This window comes from Malurus melanocephalus, unplaced genomic scaffold, assembly GCF_030028575.1.
Source record: "Malurus melanocephalus ecotype Western Australia unplaced genomic scaffold, MMel_1.1 scaffold_8, whole genome shotgun sequence".
NCBI lineage: Eukaryota > Metazoa > Chordata > Aves > Passeriformes > Maluridae > Malurus > Malurus melanocephalus.
Genome location: NW_026623240.1, coordinates 1,293,243 through 1,299,262, shown reverse-complemented (window position 1 = coordinate 1,299,262; position 6,020 = coordinate 1,293,243).

Here is a 6,020-nt window from a genome sequence, read left to right as displayed (position 1 = left end):
GGCCGGCGCGGTTCAAACCTCCGCGCGCTCTGAGCGCGGTGGCGGCTCTGGGGGTCTCGGGGACAGCGGGCGGGGCTCGGCGGGCCCGGGGCGCGGGGGTGCGGCGTGAGGGGATGCGGCGTGAGGGGATGCGGGTGTGCCCGCCCGGTGCTCCCGGTGTGCCCGCCCGGTGCTCCCGGTGTGCCCGCCCTGTGCTCCCCGCGCCTCCGAGCCCGCAGCCGGCGTCCCGGGGCTCCCCGTACGCACAGGGTGAACGAGAGCCGGGGCGTTGAGGGCTCGCAGGCCGAGCCTGCCCGCCCTGCTGGGGCTGCAGGGGCTGCAGGRGCKGGGMGGGACCTGCCTGCTTTGGCACAGGCCGCAGCAGCAGCCGCAGGCTCCGCTGGCACGCACAGGTTCCTGCGGGAGCTTGGGAGTGCCCACATGGTGCTGGTGCAGGTATGTGTGCTTAATGGGACTGGAATGTTACACAGCCGACAGTAATGCATAAAATAAAGAATATCACCATTTCACTGCCTGTCGTGGTTCTTGTTTTCATTCATTGTAATACTTAAGCTTTTTTATTTCAGTAAGAAGCGTGGAGCGACAGATCAGCACTCTTTCTGCCTCCGTCAGCACCCGGTCTTTATTGGGAGATAGCGATGATTCAGCCATTGGACTAATCTCAGATGAGACGTGTGTTTGCTAGAAAGAGTAAGATATTGCATTTTATGATTAGGAAAGAGTTTGTTCATCATTGTCCCTAAATTATCTACCAGGGAGCAAGGCCCTCCACTTGGCCAGTGACTCAGGAGCAATGAACTCTGGAGCTTTATGGAGAGGTTTGACGCTACTGCTTTTATGGGGTGAGTTGTCAAACATGAAACGTGACAGCTGTGCACTTGTACCTCAAGTGCACAAACACAATAGATCAAACACATTGCAATTCTGCGTCTGCCTGCCCTGGTTTCTCTGGGTGGTGTTTTTCCTCTTACTCATTCTGAACAAATTGGATTTTTTGTATCCTTCCTAGCCTTGGAAGCTGAATGTTTCTTTCTCATTTTTTTAAAAAAATGTGCCAGTTGTGGATTCCAATCGTTATTGCATACCATGCAAGTAAAAGATACATGCTGCAGCAATCCTTTGAATCTTTCTGATCCATGCTTCACAGCTTTACAGATTATGTTTTTTTCTTACATCAGTGTAACATATAATTTTGCAGTTGTTTTAAGCAGAGACTATTAAAAACAGTATTACTATGGTAAGCTTGTCTTCCACCCAAGTGAGTAACCTCCCAAAAAGCAGCTCACTGCCTAGTCATTGTTGACATTTGGAAGCAATAAGGTTTTCATTAAAAGTTCTATTGATTATGCATGAACTTCAAAAATTCATTTTGATTTCCATTTAATTAGCTACATAAAACTAATAGGTAGGGAAAATAGAGATGTAGGTCTCAATGAAAGAAAAAAGTACCACAGTGCCTTTTCAAGTGATGAACTACTAGGTTAAAACAAGACTAACTTTTATAGATAGTTTAAATACTAGTTTTGTCTATGGTCACCTTTCCCCCTTGTGCTGTCTTCAATGAAAACAATATTGTTGATGAAAAATGTATCCCAATTGCCACAGAAGGTGCAGCTAGCAATTGTTTTATTTAGGGTGGGTTTGTTTCAAGACCTTTCAAGATCTTTCCTTTGCTCTTATTTTTTCTTACCATAGATGTTAAAGAACTGCTTTTTATTAGGCATTTTATTGCAARAAACAGTGCAGGAAACTAAGCAGTAGAGAGTGATGTTAAAAGCTTCAATTTCTTTTGTCCTTTTCGTGTTATTTATTCTGTATGTACCTACTTCTCCTTCTAATACAGAATTCTTCTGTAAAGGTATTTGGTGAAATTAATGAGAAAGTGACCTAAAACCAAGGAAGTTGGAAGGCATTTAAAAGCAAGAGATAAGAGTGATGCAGACAGGAAAGTGCCTGTTCTTTGGAGTAGAAAACTCCAGAGTTTTTGGAGGATCTGACAATTTCTTGGATGCAAAGCCAAATTTTTGACTTTCASGGAGTCTAAAAAGCTAGCCAGTGAGTTTGCCTCATAAACTCCTACAACAAATGCTTGAAGTCTTGAATTAACTCATCGTTAAATTTGCAAGAGTAAGGGATATAGTTTTCAAGTAGTATCCACAGAAGACTGCAAGGCTTGAGGGAGCAGTTGGAGTTTGGTAAGACTGGTTAAAATAGCTAAAGACTGAAGCAGCAGTCTACTATGTCGTTGCAATAAAGTTTTCTGGATTTCTTTTTTCCTTTGTGAAAACTAAGCAGAGMTCATGAAGTTCCCATTTGCAGTGTAACACTGTTAATTATGCCTTTTCTTGGTAGGACATTGGTGTATTTGTGTTTTTTCATCATGGCAACTCCCTGCTCCCTTGATACCATGTTCTGGACCTGGGAGACTCCAGTCCAACSGCTGTACCAGCCCTGAGGAAAGCAGGTTGCTGTCTGCTCCTCCAGCTGGGTGCTGAATGCTTGGCCGTGATTCCAGTCTGTGAAGTGTCTGGGAGGGAGCTCTTGGTCTGAAAAGTCATTGGACAGAAAGTGATGCAAGAGCAGAGGCTGCCTCTGACACCTCTGCTACTGATGCAGGAAGTTAGCTTTGAACTTCTTTACTCAAGGAGAAATGAACCACGCTTATTTTAAATAATTGGTCACTGTTGTTCAATTCTGAAACTCTTGAATAGGAAAAAATAGGTGCAGTATTTTTTCCGTGTACTGTTTGTGAGACAATGTTCCAAAGAAAGGTATGCTGCTGTCCTTTTGATATGTGAATGTTCTCTGTGGAAGCTTCCTGGTACATGGGGTGCCTCTCCTTTGAAAGTTACATTGGTGGGTACTAAAGGGAACTGAGCAAATCTCACACTCTTTGTCGTTCAGTTTCTTTTGTCTCCAACAGGAAAGGCTGTCACTGGAATATAAATAATTTTTTTCCCCAGAAATGGAAGGTAGACCGCTTTGGCTCTCTGATCCTTTCTGAGATTCCACTTGTAACTGATCTAACTTTTGACTGTTAAACAGGAGTCTTTATATTCAACTGAAATACACCTTGTATTCGTGATTTCTTAACTGTGAATGATTGTGCTGTTTGGGTTTTTTTTCCCTTCTGATTATGGGTTCTAAAATTAGACCTATGTACAAGAGTGTTGTTTTCTTAAATGAGGTAATTTTTTTCTTGTTTTGGCTTAGAGTGCAGTTCAACAAACAGTTGCATCAGGACAATTGATGAGCAAACTAGCAAAATGGTAGGAGTTGAGTGAGAAAAAGGGCAGGAATCACTTAGTCAGGCTTTGTTACTGGAAAAAATTGTAATGTGGAACCGTTTATCATGTTAAACCTCAATAACTTATTTAAATGTATCTAAATATTATTCTTAGTTTCTGCATGATATTTTCATAGAAGTGATTTGTAAAAACAGATATGTTACATAAGTAAACTTGTGTTTTTTTGCAGGAAGCAATTACTTCTTTTTACGTGCTTGTGCTATTTTTAGAAACACTAAGAGAAGTGATATGCTCTTTGATTAGACAAAATTTGAAGGATTCTGACTGGGTTTCTCATGGTTCTTCTTTCATCTTAGAAATGCAAGCTGCCTCTGGAAGACTCTAGAAGAGTAATATCCTATATGTTGCAGAAAGTTCTGTGGTTGGGAAAGAAGGTATTTTTAATTTAATCAGTGGACTAGGCCATTTGGGATCCAATGTAGACAATCTASTGGCTCATCTCTCTTGAAGGCAGAATTAGGATGTTATCAGAGTCAKTCTGTGGCAAAATTTGTCCCTTTAGGCAGCTGCTGCTTTCAATTACTTTGGGTGAAGTGCAGTTTCACTTTCTTCTGAGTCATTAGAATTAAAGGAATGTAATCTTAGAAGCCCTGATTTGTATTTGCAATCAATAACAAGTGTAATATTTATGTTAACATTACAGTTAGTGCTGTGCTTCCTGGTATAATGACACTTCTCATATATATTTGAGTGTCATTTGTTCAGATATAAAGACACAGAGCTTGCAAATGCTTAAACAATGCTTGTGCTAAACAGCCAAWAAGTGGAACCAAATTCCCCAAATAATGAGACTTATTCCTTATTAAAAACTTCTAAAATTTTAAATTTTTTCTCCATTCACATTTGCTTTTCTTTACACTTCCATTTTCAGTGACAGACAGCAAAGTGGTTGTGAGTTTACAACKGCGCAATAAATAAGGTATCTTTCACTCCTGCTATTTAAACATTTCCCTCTTGTTGGCAATGTCAAGTTTTSTGAAAATAGTCTTTGGAAGTGGGAGAGGAGGTTGTTTTTAGAAATTTGTTTGTGTCTAAATACCACATACGAATTTGGAATCAAAGTAGCAATTTGTAAGGGAAATATTTTTTTCTATCAGGCCTGAGCCGCACTGCCAGCAGATGTTTCTTTAACCTGCTCCATCTGAGAGCATGTCTGGAGGGCCAGTGTGTGTGGCTTTGATTACACAAGGCTTGGTAACCATCTGAGTGCATTCTGAGTGTGCTTTTATGAAGCAGGAACTTTTGTAGTTGACAGCACCAAAATTACATAATGCAACTTGTTATAATTACTGGGTAGTGTGTTCAGGGAGCAGTCCTTGTAACATAATGTAAAATAATGCTCTTCTATTTGTTCAAAAGGCCAGGAGAAAGAGACTGCTGTTTTACTTCTTGGAAGTACTGAATGTCCTGGAGGTCACTTCAGGGCCTCAGGCCACTTGGCCTGTAAAAATAAGGCCTTTTWAAAAACACTCCTAAAAATAGATTTGAAGTCTATTCTTAATCTCCTGGAAATATGTCTTCAGCTCTGTAATGGTAAATGAAATTCATGGGGTACTTGGGGGTTGGGATGTATGATTCTCTACATATTCTCTGCTGSTCTTTGACTGGGTTTTCCCAAGCATCTGTAAGGAGGGTGAGGAGAAATGCACATTGGTTTAGGCTTTTCTGGGTTCCTGCTCTCACAAAACTGGCCACTGTTTATTTAGGGAGGTAGATGAGGCCAGGCTATCCACTTGTGTTGGGTACATAGCTTTTCCTCTCTCAGACTGAAACCCAGGCAGTTGTGGGGCTGCTGCTGCTGTCACGGCTCTGGATTTCAGAGTTCAGCCCTCAGCATTTGTGGGCTTGAGGAAAAGGCGTCTCATCCTTCAGCCTTCTCTCCCTCTTCTCCTTAGGAGCYTCCAAAATGCAGMAGAACTGACACCCTCCTCTGTAAGGAAAGGTTACTCTGTTGAAAGTGAGGACAGTTTTCTCAGCTGTTTAGGTTTCTAAAGATCTAGCATTGAATTAATGCCACACTGGAGCTGGAAATAACTGGTCATATTAAAAGAGAAGGGAAGGTATCTTCTCGTTTTSCTCTACACTTTCATTTTCTTTTCCTCCCATTTTTCCCCATCTTTTATTTATGCAGTTGGGTTTAAAAATACGTCATTATTGACTATTGTTTTGGGGATGTTGCCTGGTATGGCTGCAGATTTGGGAATTTGATCGTGTAYTATTTAAGTCAATTGCATGTAATGACTCCACTAGCTCTCAGTGGAGATGAATTCTTTGCAGTTTGCAAGGGCTGCCAAAGGTATCTCAGTGTTCTTATTCTCTATGTTTGTGTATAATTCTTGGAAGGCAAAATATTAAAATTTCAAAATCTGATCTTTTTTTCCTTCTATTTAGTTAAAAATATGTAAGATATCAAGCACAGCAAACCCCGTTAAGAAAATGCTGACACAGTTTAAAGTCCAGCTAGAGCAAATATAATTTGCCATCTGCACTGTACTTTAACAGTCTAATTATGTGATAACTTAAGATTTCAAATCAGACATCCCTCACTTAGATTTTTCCGTCAACCACAGGTGATGTGTAACACTGTTCTCTCTCTGTTTGACAGTACAAGAAAAGAATGTCCTTGCCTCTATTACAGTTTAATGAATGTTAGGAAATTATAAACCATTTGCATTAGTTACTGTGAATTTAATGCATCGTTAAGGTGTCAAG